General features: G+C 38.9%; 2 long non-coding RNA genes across 9 annotated transcripts in view; one reads left to right on the forward strand and one right to left on the reverse strand.

Moving 5' to 3' along the window:
• Nucleotides 1–18096, reverse strand: part of LOC110358349 (uncharacterized) — a 101012-nt gene that overhangs the window by 49397 nt on the left and 33519 nt on the right. The gene's annotated exons all lie outside the window — the stretch shown is intronic.
• On the forward strand, nucleotides 4620–10825 carry LOC110358348 (uncharacterized). Its single transcript, XR_002412710.2, has 4 exons — nucleotides 4620–4673; nucleotides 9232–9416; nucleotides 10462–10558; nucleotides 10657–10825. It is a non-coding gene; the product is annotated as an uncharacterized LOC110358348 (long non-coding RNA).

An 18096-nucleotide genomic window follows, 5' to 3' on the forward strand; every position in this document is an offset into this window, starting at 1 on the left:
CAGCTTCAAGGGTATTCATTTAAAGGAAATAACTATGAATTAGATTGTGTACAACGAATTATTGCATAAATTTTCTGTTGGGATTAAAAAAAAAAAAAGGTATTTTCTGGCCTTTGTATTTTTTAAAACACTTTTTTATTTTATTTTCCCCAAAAAATCATGCATAATACACAGTAAATATATGTCTTTTGTCTAACTAAATTAGTTTACAGTTTATTTGGGACACTGACATGCATTATTTTTATGGTCTTGCTTAATTGAAAGGGGTTCTAAAAACCTGTAGTAAATGTAAGCTCTACCCCAAAGAATTTACAATAAAATTACAAGGTGAGAAAGGTACATGAAATAAAAAGTAGAAAAAGAAGGATGAGAGAATGGCCTGATGAAACACAACATTTTCTAGTACAGAGAAGTTGCAAATACAATTTGTAGAAAATCAGACTACATCTACTCTTCTAACTGCATCCACCCCAGGGAGGAATGCTTGGCAGCCAGCCTTAGAAGTGTTCTCCTCTAAGGTAGATTAGATGTATTTGCATGAGCAGTTCTTGACTTTAGATCCTCTCTGGGCTTTGTATGGTTTATATAAGCATCCATTTGTAAAAATATATATATGTGTGCATATATAAAATATGTATTTAAACATATTTTTGTCAATCTGTGTGTGTGTGTATGTAGGTGTGTGTATGCATTGGGGGAGGGTTGAGAAGAAGGCTTTAAATTAAAGTTTCTGAAATAACGAGACAATTCTCTTGCAGCCTACCTGAAAGGCTTTTTTATAGCAAGAAAATGTGGTCGTATGTCACATATCTTGAAGGGATGACCAAAGACAAAGAGGAGTCTAGGAAGGTCCCCAGCCTGATCTTTGCCAAGTCTTGGGAAACAGGAGAGGTGCCTGAGGACTGGAGGAAAGCAAATCAAATGTTACTCCAGTCTTCAAAAAGGGCAAGAAGGAAGACCCAGGTAACTATAGACTGGTCAGCCTCACCTCCATGCCTGGGAAAGTGATGGAATGACTTATCCTTGGTGCCATCTCAAGGCGTATCAGGGATAAGAGGGTCGTTAGGGGCAATCAACCTGGCTTCACCAAAAGGAAGTTGTGCTTGACCAACCTCATTGACTTTTAAGAGGACATAACAAGATGGATGGATGATGGCAAAGCGGTGGACGTGGTCTACCTTGACTTGAGTAAGGCATTTGACACAGTTTTCCACAGCATCCTTACAGCTAAACTGAGGGAGTGCGGTTTGGATGACTGGGTAGTGAGGTGGACTGCAAACTGGCTGAAGGGAAGAAGCCAGAGAGTCATGGTCAATGGGGTGGAGTCTAGTTGGAGGCCTGTATCTAGTGGAGTGCCTCAAGGGTCAGTACTGGGGCCAATATTATTCAATATATTTATCAATTATTTGGATGACGGAATAGAGTGTACTATCAGCAAGTTTGCTGATGACACCAAGCTGGGAGGAGTGGCTGACACACCAGAAGGCTGTGCTGCCATCCAGTGAGACCTGGACAAGCTGGAGAGTTGGGCAAGGAAAAATGTAATGAAATATAACAAGGGTAAGTGTAGAGTCATATCTGAGTAGGAACAACCCCAGGTTCCAGTGTAAGTTGGGGAATGACCCATTAGAGAGCAGTGTAGGGGAAAGGGACCTGGGGCTCCTGGTGGACAACAGGATGACCATGAGCCAGCACTGTGCCCTTGTGGCCTGGAAGGCCAATGGCATCCTGGGGTGTATTAGAAGGGGGGTGGTTAGTAGGTTGAGAGAGGTTCTCCTTCCCGTCTACTCTGCCCTGGTGAGACCACATTTGGAATATTGTGTCCAGTTGTGGGCCCGTCAGTTCAAGAAGGACAGGGAACTGCTGGAGAAAGTCCAGCACAGGGCAATGAAGATGATGAAGGGAGTGGAGCATCTCCCTTATGAGGAAAGGCTGAGGGAGCTGTGTCTCTTTAGCTTGGAGAAGAGGAGACTGAGGGACAACCTCATTAATGTTTACAGATATATAAAGGGTGAATGTCATGAGGATAGAGCCAGGCTCTTCTCGGTGACAACCAATGGTAGGACAAGGGATAACAGGTACAAACTGGAACACAAAAAGTTCCACTTAAATTTGAGAAGAAACTTCTTCTCAGTGAGGGTGACAGAGCACTGGAACAGGCTGCCCAGGGAGGTTGTGAAGTCTCCTTCTCTGGAGGCATTCAAGACCTGCCTGGACGCCTTCCTGTATAACCTCATCTAGGTGTTCCTGCTCCGGCAGGGGGATTGGACTAGATGATCTTTTGAGGTCCCTTCCAATCCCTAACATTCTGTGATTCTGTGATAATAATGAAGGACTGACCAGGGCAGGGGAAGACAGAACCCTTTCATCTGTAATGTCTTTAGAAAACATTTGTTGAAATGTGTCATCCACTGAATGATGCTCAGATTTAATTTAGAAGTGTTTGAGTCAGAAGAGAACCTAGGAACACACTAACATTTATAAACCATGGGCAGTCAGTACACTAAGACCAAAACTGAGCTGGAGAGAGAAATTACTTAATAAATAATACTAATAAGTTCCAAGAAACCAAATTAAAACATGTATTTCTATAAGGACCTACCAATACTAGTATAATTTATACACTATAAATACATATATATATATATATAAATTAAATATATGTAGAATTCACCTCACCTAGGTTTAAATGTCTAATAATCTTCAAACATATCTTTTATATTTTTATGTATGATTTAGAAACCTGATTTAACCATCTGTCCTGATTTTGTTAAAAACAAGACCAGTTCTCTTTTAGTGATTTTTCTTTCAGCTAAGTTTTTCTAGGTGGCCTGCATTTTTTTCCTAGGATGCTGTACTCGGTGCTGATAAGAAGACCAATGGAATGATGAAGAAGTTCATGTTTACATTTATTACTATGGTAGCCAAGAAAGACTGATAAGTTTTCCCATGTTCTATTGTGAGAGGGGCATGTTTGAGGAGGGGTGGATTGAACAGGTGACTAGAACTGACCAACTGAGGATCAACTGAGTATTCCATCCCATAATCATCATACTCCCTATATAAGAGGGTGATCATGAGGGTCTGGCTCTCTTCGACCATGGCCGGCATCTAGAGAAGACCCTGTCTGTCTGCCTGTGATATACAGGCCTCAGGCCATGCATCCCTGCAACCAGTTTCTGGTTTGCTGTGAAGTCCCACCCATGACTTCTGGGGGCCTGAGCTGCACCTACTGGAGCCGCCAGCTCCACACACCCAGCTCTGCTGTTGCTGGAGTGATGCCAACTCCACATTGAGCATTCAAGACTGGTTTTGCATGTTTTGTATACATTCTCTATTTATTAGTAACATTATTAAAAGCCTTTGAAACCTTCCCACTTGAAGTGTAAGTATCTCTTCCTTCCCCCTTATCCTCCCTATCATCTTTCCGATCTAGAGGAAAGGGGTAGCGGGAGGTGAGGAGGTAACAGGGAACATTTGCCACAGTTTATTGCCTCCTTGCCTTAAACCTTGGCAACATCTAAGTTGACTACACAGTCTCTCTGGAGACTCTTTCACCCTCTCCAGAGACATAAATTGTGTCTGGAGAAGCCTCCTTTGCTGTACTAACTACAAAGAAACCTAAGGCAACTCCAAACTTAACGATTAAGTCCTTCATTTTAGGTACTTATAGATGGTTGGGTACCTAAGTGAGGAGATTATGGACTACAACTCTCACTTTTGCTTGTCTTTACTTCTCAAAGATTGTAACATCATGAGAGTTACAATTCACAGCAATGACAGTTTCACCAAGAGAGGAAAAAAAAAAAAAGCCCCAAGTCCAAAGTCAAGAGGTGAGGCAGCAGCCACAAGATGAGATGGATGAGAGGGTTCAGATCGCTTTCATCCAGGCAACACAGATCCTACATATTAGGCATATACCTTTCAGATTACAGAGCATGTGGGAATGCAAAAAAAGAAAGGGAACCCACCACATTAGCTGCTGAGGTATGGCAAATATATATTCAAGATTACAAGAATCATAGTGGAAGGAAATGAGGCAAGGGGAACTCTGATATTGCAATTTAAATACCAGAGCATAGACCTGAGAAACAGTAGTTTGAAAACCCGAACGTGTATTTTTTTCTGAATTTTACATTAGATCTTAATGGATATAATGAGGAAGCAGTTCCATGAAAAGAAGCTAAAAGCCAGGCTTGCCTTCACAGTGCCTAAAATGATAGAAATAAGGATGCATGCCCAGGTTTCTCCTCCTTTTCTTTTTCTCTGGTCCTGTGGTGCTTCTATTATTGAGTATAAAACACACAAGATGCTCCACATTCATCCCTTAGCTTCACCTGCTCCAAGAGACAGGGTTAGGGGTCTTCTAGGCTAACATGGCAGAGGAACTGTTTCTTGGAAAAATGATTAAACCATTAGGATAAACCACCAGTTCCTCGAATCAGCTGACTGAAGCCAGCTCGGCCGAAGCCGGGAGCGAAATCTCGAAGCTACAGAGGTAAGAGACGGTAAAGAGAGGGGTTTCTGGTCACGTTTTCGATTCAGCTACCCGGGAGTCCCTGGCAGCCCTTGCGGAACCGGCTGACGTGGCGCGGCCGTTACCACGGTGACAGGGGTCACACCCCTCCCCCTTGCTTTGAAAAAGCCTCCGGGAGCCCACCAGGTGCTGGGAGGTGAGCGTGCTTGTGAGGCGGGTGATCACTACCCACACGGTGCTGCAGCAGCGACTGGGGCTGCTCGTGCAGTAGGGTTCAGAGGTTCTGTCACTCCTCCCTGTTAGACCTCTCACTTGTTGCTGGTGACACAGACTGGGGTGTGGCAGGGCAAGTAGACTGGACACAACTAGCTCTTGTAGGCGAGTTTGCCCAGGGTTTCATTTTGTTTTCTTGTCCCCAATTTAACTAAGGGTAGTAATGGTTTCTAGAAAAAGGAAAGTTGTTGCTGCCATTAATACAAAGAGTGTGTCTACACAGACACTACCTGCCAAGAAGGATGCAGCCACCCAGGCTTCTGGCTGCACAGAGTGTCTGTGCCTGGCATTAGTACCAGAGAATGGTATGGGAGGCACCTGTGTATGATGTGACCAGGTCAATGACTTACTGTGCCTAGTGGAGGAGCTTAAGGAAGAGGTGGAGAGACTAAGGAGCATTAGGGAGAGTGAAGAAGAAATTGACTGGTGGGGTCAGGCTCTTTTGACTCCTAAGGGTGTGCAACAGGAGACGGCAAAGCCTTGTCCCTCCTGCCATAAGGCAGATAGAGCAGATCTAATTGATGAGGGGGAATGGAAACAGGTCCCTGATCGGAGAGGTAAAAGAACCCTCTCTCGAACCCCATCACCACCCTTGGTGCCCTTAACAAATAAATATGAGGCCCTGGACCCTGAAAATCAGGCAGAGGACAGCCAAGAAGTTCCACCTGGAGAGCCCTCTGGATAGACCTCATCTATAAAAAGAATTACAAGTGCAGCTGTAAGAAGAAAAAAAAAAAAGAAGAGTGGTAGTAGTTGGCGACTCCCTTTTGAGGGGAACAGAGGGCCCTATATGTCGCCCAGACCCATCCCACAGGGAGGTCTGCTGCCTTCCTGGGGCCAGGGTGAGGGACATTAATAGAAGACTTCTGGAGCTGATTCAGCCCTCAGACTACTATTCCCCGTTAATAGTCCAAGCTGGCAGCGAGGACATCAACAGAAGAAGTACCAAGATAATTAAAAAAGACTTTAAAGCACTGGGTCGGTCAGTTTATGGGATGGGAGCACAAGTGATATTTGCCTCAGTTCCTGTGCTATCTGGGATGGATGAGGAGCTAAATAAAGAGAGGAGTAGAAAAGCCCATCTCATCAACAGGTGGCTTAAGGATTGGTGTCACGGTCAGAATTTTGGGTTTTTTGACCATGGGGCAAACTCCGTGGTACCCAGTCTCCTCAAATCAGATGGGCTTCATCCTTCTGGGGAGAGCAAGAGGACCATAGCCCATAAGTTGGCAGGGCTGATCAGGAAGGCTTTAAACTAGGTTTGAAGGGGGAAGGGATTGAAACTGGGCTCTCCAAAGATCAGCCTAAGGATGGAAAACCCGAATTAAGAGGGAAATCAGCAGCCCACTTGAAGTGCATGTACACTAATGCACGCAGTATGGGCAACAAACAAGAGGAGCTGGAAGCCATCGTGCAGCAGGAAAGCTATGACATAGTTGTCATCACAGAAACATGGTGGGATGACTCATATGACTGGAGTGCTGCTATGTGTGGCTACAAGCTCTTCAGAAAAGATAAGCAGGGCAGGAGAGGTGGAGGGGTGGCTTTATATATTAGAGAGTCACTCGACTCTGTTAAACTTGAGGTCAGCAGTGACAAGGTTGAGTGCCTGTGGACCAGAATCAGGGGGAAGTCCAACAAGGCTGACATCCTCGTGGTGTCTGTTATAGACCGCCCAACCAGGACGATGAAGGAGATGAATTATTCTACAAGCAGCTGGCAGATGTCTCAAAATCGACGGCCCTTGTTCTTGTGGGTGACTTTAACCTGCCGGATATCTGCTGGGAGCTCAATACTGCACAGAAGAGGCAGTCTAGGAAGTTCCTAGAGTGTATAGAGGACAATTTCCTTCATCAGCTGGTAAATGAGCCTGCCAGGGGCAAGACCCCACTAAACCTACTGTTTACAAACAGAGAAGGGCTGGTGGGAGATGTAGTGGTTGGAGGCTGCCTGGGGCATAGAGACCATGAAATAATAGAATTTTCAATACTCAGAGATGCAGGGAGAACCATTAATAAAACCTCTAAGTTGGAAGGCAGGAGGGCTCTGCAAAGTGATCTGGATAGACCGGAAAAATGGGCTGATGCCAATGGGATGAAGTTCAACAAGGCCAAGTGCCGGGTCCTGCACACTTTGGCCACAACAACACCCTGCAGCGCTACAGGCTGGGCACAGAGTGGCTGGAGAGCAGTCAGACAGAAAGGGACCTGGGGGTACTAATTGACAGGAAGCTCAACATGAGCCAACAGTGTGCCCAGGTGGCCAAGAAGGCCAATGGTATCCTATCCTGTATCAAAAATAGTGTGGTCAGCAGGACAAGGGAAGTGATCCTTCCCCTGTACTCTGCATTGGTGAGGCCACACCTGGAGTATTGTGTTCAGTTCTGGGCCCCTCAGTTCAGGAAAGACATTGAAGTGCTGGAGCAGGTCTAGAGAAGAGCAACACGACTGGTGAAGGGACTTGAACATAAGACCTATGAGGAGAGACTGAGGGAGCTGGGGTTGTTTAGTCTAGAGAAGAGGAGTCTTAGAGGTGACCTCATCACTCTCTATAACTACCTGAAGGGAAGTTACAGCCAGGTGGGGATTGGTCTCTTCTCCCAGGCAGTTAGCAATAGGACAAGGTGGCATGGGCTTAAACTCTGCCAGGGGAAATTTAGGCTGAATATTCAAAAGAAATTCTTTACAGAAAGAGTGGTCAGGCATTGGAATGGCCTGCCCAGGGAGGTAGTGGACTCACCGTCCCTGGAGGTTTTTAAATTGAGACTGGACATGGCACTTAGTGCCATGATCTAGTAAACGGACTAGAGTTGGACCAAGGGTTGGACTCGATGATCTCTGAGGTCTTTTCCAACCCAGTCGATTCTGTGATTCTGTGATTTTGTGATACAATACAAAAGGATCTACATCTGTGACTTCTGTGATCTGTGCCAGACTAATGTTAGTCATAAATCTTGGGCAGAAAGGATATGCTAGACATTCCACATAAGCAAGATGGTGAATCTTGTTGGCATGTGTAGTAACAGGATATTAAATTAAACAAATAACTCATCTGAAATGGAGAAAATTCCAGTGCCAGCCATCCTGCCATTTTCTGAGACTGAAACATGTCAGTTCTGCCCAGTTTGTCTTCTAGATTCCTGAATGCTTTTAAAGATCTTGCTTTCAGTTTCTTTATGCATCACTTTTCTACGTTTTCTCTCTTTTCAACAAACAGTTATGCTTCCTTGGAAAAGTCAAGGAATTCACACTTAATAAAACACTCAGACACCCATGAAGTGCAGACCACCCAAGAACCTAGATAAAAAGGTTAAAAACTAAATGCAAGGGTATTTCTTATACTCTTCTCCATTTATGAAAGTATAGTAAGAACTAGCAGACAGAGCTTTCTGGAAAATCTCTTACTGCCTAAAATAATGAGGAAGTTGTTTGATCATATTATAAATATTACTCAAATAATTCTGTCAAAATCAAACTCTGGCAAGTGTCATTTTCTTTTTGCTACATGAAGTACTATGTGTTCTAGTTTCTGTGGAACTACCCCAAGGCTTGCAGAGTGATTACACGTAACTTTTCAGAACAGTTTTGTCTAACATTTTTATCTACTTCTGCTGTTCCTTAGTTCCAGTTCTACCTGTATTTCTTCTAGTTCTCCATTTCAATTTATGTTGGCCCAGTCTCTTTCCAAGTTCATTGTGCTTAAAGATATGTATGTAAATACCTGTTTAAAGTACATTGAGGACGCTCAAAGCCACACTGTCACTTTGTATGTGATACACTGTGCAAATGAAGATGGGCAGGAGAGTATAACATTTGTAAATAAGATTCCAAGGGATGTATCCCAGATCTATGTTAAATGGTACAAAGCATGTCTATCAAATAAAAATAATAATTAAAAAAATAATAATAATAAAGACATAAAAATATCCAGCTTTCACTACACATTTCGCAAATTTATCCATTACAACCTAGGAGTTGAATTTCTCATTTGTGTTTACATTGCTATCACAAAACCCTTATAAGACACTAAAATGCGATCACTTACACATTATCTGTGTTCTACCATTCAATTGCTATTTAATTTGTCACTTCAAATATAATATTTAAAAAACAAGAAAGCATTGGTACCCCTATATAGGGACAGAACTCTAACCTTAATGTGATATACTCCTTTTACAGCTGTTATTGTTTTAATCTTCCATGAAGAAATGCCAGTTAAACTGACTGCCATCCAGGTGTCCTCTCTTTGACACAGGCCAAGGTTGATATTATCATGGAGTCCTCATGCACTGACACTCCGTGGAGGCATGGTGCACTGCTGAATGTGGGGCACCACAAAGCTGAAGTGGGAGCAAAGGTCATGGATTAGAATGAATTAAGCAAACATGGATTAAGAAAGATCAATGAGCAGGGACACAGACTCATCAAGCTCTGTTTAGATAATCTGCTTGCTCTGACTAACATTTTCTTCCAATATTACAGCTGAAGAAAATGCATTTGAAGCTTACTCTTGTCAGCTCCTGACAAACTATCAGCAAATTACACAGACGAGATAGTACCCTGAAATGTAAAAACTCTGCCAAGGACTGATATTGGCCGTGATCCCCAGATACCAAGTACCATGACTGAAAAGGCAGGTCTGCAATCCCAGATGATGAAACCATCAGGTCAGTTGCTCTGGTTCAGTCAGTGCATTACTGAGAAAGAACAGAGAGAAGCAACCAATGATACTGTAGTAAACGTGAAAAAGAGCAACAGGAAAAATAAGGAGGGCATTCTCCAACATTTTGCACTACTAGTGATGACAGATATTTTGGCAGAAGAGAGCTGTCATGTCAGAGAAAATAGTTTGTAGAAAAATATAAACCTGCAAACTGATCGGAGAAAACTCTCAGGGTCACAAAAGCTGTGGGAGAAAGCTGAAATGAGAAATGTTCTCATAAGCCCATGGTAAGCAGGGACATGAAAAGTGTGAGAAGTAGAATTAGGACATTTAGTGACTAAGAGAAGTCTTATGAAGAATTAGATCCGCCAGTCAGTAGAAAAAAAAACAATGTCCTGACTCATGTGTATAAGGTCAAAGTTGTTGGAAAAAAATAACAAGTGCTACCAAATCTCCTACACTGAGATCTTAGTGTAACTCATTTGCCACACTAGCTATATCACAGAGGTGCTGAAGAATTTTATAGATAAACCGTTCAAATTTTGTAGATAAACCGTTCAAATATTTGCTTAAGTAGCAGTGTACAGCCAGAAACACTGCCAGCGAAATCAGAAGAAGGGTTGATTTTTCACAAAGTAACTAATTGAAAAGTACTTTTCTGCCTGGGAAGAAGATCTTAAGAAACTGAAAGCAGAAAAAAAAAATGAACCAACAACTTCCTGTCATGTGTTCACAATTCTATAGGACAAGGATGGTTCTAGTACACAAATGAACTGCAGGATACATGAAGAAGATATTAAAATGAGAAAATAATGCCAAAACAGTCTTTTATTCATATGATGAATAAAGGACTTAATTTGTCCCTCGTTGTGTGTCAGAATAGAAACTTACTCACTTATCTCTAAAAACTCACTCATTCTAAGAATAAAAAACATAATTATTTCTTTTTGCCTTTCACTCAGTTTGCTTTTGTAGTTTTTCAGAAAGGAAAAAAAAAAAAAAAAAAAGGTTCTAAAGGGGTTTTATTTTCTTGTTTTTCCATATTTCAGTATTCAGTGAAAGACCCAGGAAATAACTGAGTAACTCAGTAGTGGACCTGAATTCTTCCCAAGTAAATACCTTCATAAAACAGTAGATCAAATCAAGGTAAGGATTCATCTCCCCCAGCATCATTCCTTCAGCAGACATGAGTATAGGGAACAGCAACGTCTGAAGTGATCCTCTATCTTGGTATGTTCTTGCAGCACTACGAGTCTGAGGAACTTCCTGAGATGAAGGCTCCAGACTTCTGTGTTCAATAGAGAGGATGGGCCCATCCTCAGTCCTTTCAAGAATCTAATTAAACTTTTGGCTTCTGCATCATCTTGTGGCAATGAGTTCCACAATTTAATTACAGGCGTGATACAATAAAGCACTTCCCTTGTTTATTTCAGAACTGCTGCATGAAACTTTTGTTGAGTGCTCTCTAGATTTTGTATTGTGAGGAGTGATGAACAGTTAAACAGTTTATCATACATCTGTGATAAAGAGCAAATTATCATCCTTCAAACAACTTGAGCTGGCTGGTTTCTCATCAGAATCACTTAGAAGAGAATACACTGAAAAAAACATGTAAATATACAAACCCTGTATTTGTGTGACATTCACAGTATACTGAAAGGGAAGGGGAAGAAAAATTATAGCAGTTATTTATTCACAGGTGGCTTTTGTTTTGGTTTGGTTTGGTTTGGTTTTTTTCATTGACTGAGGAAGCCTTGATTTTAACCATTTGCACAAGTAGATTTTAAATTATCTAGCCCTGGGAATGTTTTAAGATACATGCCTTTTTCAAGGGTATTCTATTAATGTAAGGGCAGGATGATTTCTGAAAGAACAAAGTTCATAATGTATATGATTACAGATTCTTTCTGCAATCTGTGTACTGCCTTGTTCACTCCCTGGTATTTAAGGGCACTTACTGAGGGAATGTGTTATTACAGTGAGTGACATACCATATGGCAAACAGGATCAGCTGCAGCTTTGCACAGTTGTCATTTTTCCACTTGTACTACAATTTTACATGATGTAATGTTTTTCTCTGGTTGTTCCACATTCTATCATTTAAGCCTGCCATATTATAAAATGCCATTTTAGGGGGTTGCACCTGAACCCGCTCACCATAAGTCTGCATTTATTTCACAGGTGTCTATCACACTGCCATCTCACAGGTGCACTCAAACTTCAAAATTTTTCAGTGCCTCAGCTTCTAATGTAAGAAAAATGCATTATGCAAGATGAGGAAAAGGCGGCCAAACAAGTAATGCTGCTAAATGTCACTTTACAGTACAACATGGATATGCAAATGCAAGTAACCTTATAGGGTGATATTATTTGCAGTCTCAGTAAAATATGATGTGCAAATGATAGTGTAAGGGCCAGGTTCTGAAAAATAAAGGCCCTCTCCAGAGTTAAAGCAAGAAATATGAATGTGAGGGAGTTTTAATTAATATGGGAGAAAATTTATTTTTCTGTGGTTCCGCTCAACTGTCATAAATAAAAATTTTCGAAATTTTAATTCATCTGGAGGTTATTTTCTGTCTTAACTGGAGTTATAGCTAGTTTAAACATAAACCCATTCTTAAAAAGGGTTCAACAATAAGCAATGTGGAACATACATTAAATCAAACCAGAAAAACAAACAAAAAAAAAATATTAAGGAAAAAAGAAGTTAAATAATGATGTAACAGTTAAGTGTAATCATACATTTAAGGAAAAATACGTTTCTATGACTATTCCTGCAAAGTTCATACAGCTATGGCAGATGTTCCCTTCTGTCTTAATTTCGTAGAATCATAGAATAGTTTGGGTTCAAAGTGACCTTAAAGATTATCTAGTTACAACCCTCCTGCCATGGACAGAACACCTTCTACTAGACTATGTTGCTCAAAGGCCCGTCCAATCTGGCCTTGAACACTTCCAGGGAAAGAACATCCACAGCTTCTCTGGGTGCGTCACTACCCTCGTGGTGAAGGATTTCTTTGCTTTATTCTGTGTTATTTCTATGATCAAATAAGAATTTTTGCATTTGACATTTTAAAATTTAGTGACTGAGTAGACATGGGAAAGAAAAAAAAAAAGATAAACTAAAATGTAAAGGAAAGGACAAAGATCAAAATACAACTAAGATTTAATTAAATAAGTCATAATAATTTGTTCATAATTTTTGAGTACATGTCAATATACTTCAATATATATAATCCTATATTCTAAGATCATACTGGTTTTGATGTCAGCATAGAGTTACAATAAAATTAGTGTCTTGTTGATTGTTAAATTAACTGAGGTTAGATATGGCCTAATACTTTTGGTAAATTCTTCTCTGATCAGTCATTCTGAGACTGTAACAAGAAAACATGGATTGATTGCAGTCAAAATAATAGCAAACATTTCTATTGTTTTATAACTACAACTGAAGTTACTGTTTTATATTGAAACCTTTACTACTTGCTTTACTTTGCTTTTTCATCAGGATTGAAAGACAAAGTCACCTGTTAATAAAAAGCACTGCAACAAGGAAAGTTAATATCCCTTCTCCTTGTTTTTATGAGTGTTTTATGTCTTATTTAACCCACTTTAAATATTTGTTTACCGAATATTTTCTGTCTGTACTTGATTAATAACTGCCAATCAGCACTGAAATATGTGCTTAAAGTACATATCTTAATTTTTCTTTACAAATAATAAATATGATTATTAGAATCTTTATTGGAAATATAGAGGTTTATCTATTTAAATACCCACAGTAAATTTCACTGATGTCAAACAAACACCTAAGACCTAAGACCTGAAAGTCTGTTAAAGAAAAAGGGTTTTAGAGAAAATGGTCTTTAGTTAGAACTCTGTTAATTTTGTACATTGTCACTTCTTTCTTTTACATAATTTTATATTACTTTCCTATTGAAGGATATGCATTTAAATAACAGCAGCTGTTAAGAGTCATGGCTTAAGATATTGGCACAAATACAATAGGAAGGTACTGAAAAGCCTATTGCAACTGAATGAGTTTGGGTACAAATCGTGATTTCCTCTTAAAGAGGTGAACTTACTTGTTATTTATAAAGGAAACAGAAACAATTTCCCTTTACAAGCTTCACTCCTCACATTTGTAATGCAGCTGCAGATACTGTCCCAGCTGAGACAGAACAGGGTAATTCTTTTTTTTCACTCTGATTCTGCAGTTCAGTGGATCTTAGAAAAGTTGAGAAACAAGGAAAAAGAGATCTATGGAACAAAAACAGTAAATGTGATTCTAAAGAAAACAAAGTCTTAAAAAGAAAGTGATGACAGTAGGCTACTGAAAAAGGAAATATACCGTTGTGCTGGTTTGACTAAAATGAGTTAATTTTCCTTCATGCAGTTAGAAACCTTTCTTTGTCATAGCTAGCAGGGTCATTGCTTGGATTTAATTTGAGAACAAGAAGATACCCTGGAACAGAGTTAATGTTTTTAATCGCTCTAGTCTGAGAGCCAAGGCCTCTGGGCTTTGCCCACAGGTGTAAGGCAGCTGGGAAGGGGGGTATAGATAGGGCAGAGCTTGACTGACATCCAGACCGGTCAATAAGAATATTCCATCCCATTAGCTTCATGCTTTGTATTTAAGGAGAGTCAGGATCTTCCAGCTAGGTTTGGACTCAAGTTACGAGCCAGGATGGAGACCTGTTCAGCGGAGTTCTGTTTGCGAGTTTCTTTAGTTGGGTTTTTCACCATTCTGCAATTTTGCAGAGGCCTCGGTGCCTTTCTCTCTCTTCTCTTTCTGAGATTGGCTGTTTGGGACCAGGTGCTGCTGCCTGGGACTGGCTGCTCAGTGTGGATGGATTTTGTGAGGAATTGCACTGAGTATCTTTCATTTTATATTCTATTTTCATTTTATATGTAATAGTAGTGGTAGGTTAGTGTTATTTTATTAATCTGTGTTAATCTCAATCCACGTTTTTCCCTTCCTTTTTGATTCTCTCACCTATTTGGAGTGGGGTGGTGGGTGCAGAAGGAGTGAACAAGTGGCTGCTATGGTTATATTTCTAGCTTGGGTTAAATCACAGCCATAGTGAGATGCCAGAAAACTTCAGAAAAATCATATTTTTCGTCTTGCTTTGATGCTTTCAAAGTGAGTTTGATCTATTTCTAGATGGTTATTAATAAACAGATCTCATAATGTTGCAATCTCAAAACAAGTAACATCCAAAATATGTTTTTTCTTAATAATTTTCTATTAAAGAGTGGTTTATTAAATCTATATTTGCTCTTCACCCATTTTATAAGAAGAGATTTACTTTTGTATTAAATTAACATTTTCTTAGGATTCACTGAATTGCCAAAAATATTTTGATGTTAAAAAAAAATAAATATTTTTATAGTGTGTGGGTTATTACAGAAAATAATGTAAACTATTAAAAGTTTAAATTATTATATTTTACCAACTAATACAACTGAGCTATAAAAATACCATTTTAGTGGAAAGATTAAATAGTTCTGCCATGTCACCTTACAAAGTACGGAGTATTATAGATATATATTTTGCACAAAATTAAAGTATTGAAATAGCTGAGAATAATTAGCAATAAAAAATTCAGTAACATCATATGTTTATACCACAGCATTTAAGTAAGTGGTCAGGAGACATCTCACCCACTTTAAAAGTCTACAAGATACCTGCTTATTTACTAGTCACTTTGAATTTTTTTATATCTAATGGACATCAGTAGGCAGTAGATAATGGAATTTATGTGACTAACTGTAAATATCCACTTTAGGATTATATGAATCACAGGCTGAGTGCCTTCTACTCTCCACTAATAATAAAAGAAGCCTGCCTAAATACCTCTATTCTAGATGTCTACTTAATACAGATGTAAAGATAAATTAAAAGAATCATCCTTGTTTACTATTTTCTTCACCCCATATGTCTCAGATTACTAGTTTTCCACTACAATAAATTCATATGGTGGATTATTTACAGGGTTTATAATTGGAAGTACATATTCCATCTTTCTGTGGCAATAAAATTCAAATTCTCCTATATGAACTTTGGCTAATGAGGAAAACTATGCCATAAAACTTTTAATTAAGAGATACAAAATTCACAGCAATTGATGTCTCAGTGTGCAATGGTTATCAACATCAGATTAAACCTGTGTTTTATGGGAAAATTCACGCAAGAACACCTAGATTATATTATGACTTGTCAGTGACGCCAAGTGGTTTTGGAAAGTTACTTGTTCCTACATTGTAATAAAAGCTCGATTTTATTAGCTAGTATAGAGGATTTGATATCCAACACGTCATATACAGATATGGTCATTTAAAAACCATCACTCATGAAAAATTACACTCCTTGATGTATTGGAAAATTTAACAAGTTTAGAATGGGAAATTTAATGAAGATTATCTTAAAACTGCAATCATGGCACGCACAATTATAAGTAACACTTAAACACATACTTAAATGCTGCCATTATTAAAAGTGCAGTGTTGTCTTTTCTGATGAGCAGTAGGAACAGAAAGGCAAATCAGCTGAAAGAATAAAAACAGATAATAAATCTGTAAATACGAAGAGCTAATAAAAAAAAGAATGGAAAAGGAACAAATTAATTCTAACTATATAATGGAGGATGATGGAATGAATTCATTATATAAAAACTAGTTCTAATCATTGAGAAAACTAACTGGATTAAATAGGTCAATGCTTAACAGCAATGGATGACAAAAAGTCACAAAATCTTCTATAGAGTCATACAGTTTCCCTTTGAAAACTATCTGGTGATAAGTGCCTATGCAGTGAGACGATATGCATGGCCAAAGGAAAGGAAAAGTTTCTGCTTATATTTTTCAACTACACATGATCATCAGTAATTTTGAGGCTGGTAAAGGAAAAAATACTGAAATTCTACAGCAAAGGAAAAAATACTAAAATATATAAGTAAAAGGTAGAATATTTACCACTGATGTGACCAAACTTAACAAAGAATATATCAAGTCCCAGATAGAATTGGTTTTTTGTAGACTTGCATTGGTTCAACACTATTTAGAATTAAAACCTGTTTTAAACTAAGAATTCTTCATAAAATCAGGACCAATCTTTTTTATGATCTAGAATTCCTTTTCATAACAGCTCAAATAATAAATGGTGAAGACATTTAAGCAAGCTGAAATATTAATAATTTAATGGATTTTTTTGTATTTTGCATCACAAAAGACAGCAATTAAAACACTGTTCTTTAACAAGTACTTTATGCCATTTGTGTGTTTTCTATTTAGCGATAGTGTTTGTCAGAGCACAATGTTTATGTGTAGGACTTCAAACATATCTCAAAAATTCTTATGTTCCACTGTCGTGATTGATCTTGTTGTTACCTCTAGTTGTGGAAATCCCAATAATTTAAACTCCAGTGTTTGCTGCTAGTTAGCCTAGTAAATTTAGGCTGCCTATGAAAAGATCAAGCTACCACATTTTTATATTTCTAAAAAGAGCCAGTTATTTGCTGTGAAAAGATTAAGGAACCTGTTACTCCATCTGTAACAGTATATAGATTCTACAGCAAAGAAGTCTAACAAATCTGAGGAAATTGTCTGTTTGCTCAAACAGCTGACTGATTGAACCATTAAAATGGCTCGTGGAAACTCCAGGGCTTCATCTTCTCTTTTGGTTATACTCTATCTCAATATGTTCTAGAAAAATGCAGAGGTCCTCTGTCTCTGGGCTTCAGTTAGGAAAATACATAAATAAATGTTCTCTATAGCACTCTCCATCCCAAGAAGTTTATGTAACTTGGAAGTCATTAAAAAAAAGACATGCCACAAAAAACTGAATATTAGATTAAATATTTTACAAGTTCAGAAAACAGAACAGAGAAAAATAATTTAAAAAATCTAACATGAATTCTTTAATATACTTTCTGAAAAAGAAGTGTTCTTCATTTTACCATATAATGTAGAGTACAAAATATTTTGGACCAGAGTATGGTTCTGTATCCAAGTGTCTAGGATGTTTGGCTATAGGTTGAGAAGTCCCAGAGAGTTCCAGACATAGTGTCTGTATCTCATATTCAGCACTAATTGGAGAACAACCAGAGAATACAAGTATGTAAGTGTCTGTTTACCCAGGCTGGTAATAGGATATACTGTCATTTTCTCTCCTCTTGACTGAGAGTCTAATGGGTTTTTCTCGAAAACTTCTTGCTTCTGGATGAAAACCACAATCACAAGCAAGTTCGTCCTTGACATCACCGTCAATATGTTCGGTGCTGGATAGCCACACCATCCATATCTCTAGCTACTCGAAGAACCTGAGAAGCAGCTTTGCAAGGATTCAAAGAATTGTGAATATGGACAGAGGCACCTGCATTTCATTACATGCATTTAAATCCACTCTTTTTTCCCATCTAGATTCTTCTTCCTTCTCTCCCCAAGCAGACCATTGTTTCTGACTGGCACTCTGTGAAAGAAAAGGTCTGGGCCAGGTCTCGATGAAGAAGACTTATACAAAAATGCATGGCAAAATCAACAGACCATCAGCCTGCTTTAATTATTTCCTTATTGTAATTTAGTCTGATGTGCAAAAAGTAACTGTAAAAGCTTTACTTCTTTATATATCTAAATAGTAACATAAAAAGACCATTAAAATCTTTTAGTGATTTCCCATTATGTCT

Source organism: Columba livia, chromosome 1, assembly GCF_036013475.1.
Source record: "Columba livia isolate bColLiv1 breed racing homer chromosome 1, bColLiv1.pat.W.v2, whole genome shotgun sequence".
Classification (NCBI taxonomy): domain Eukaryota; kingdom Metazoa; phylum Chordata; class Aves; order Columbiformes; family Columbidae; genus Columba; species Columba livia.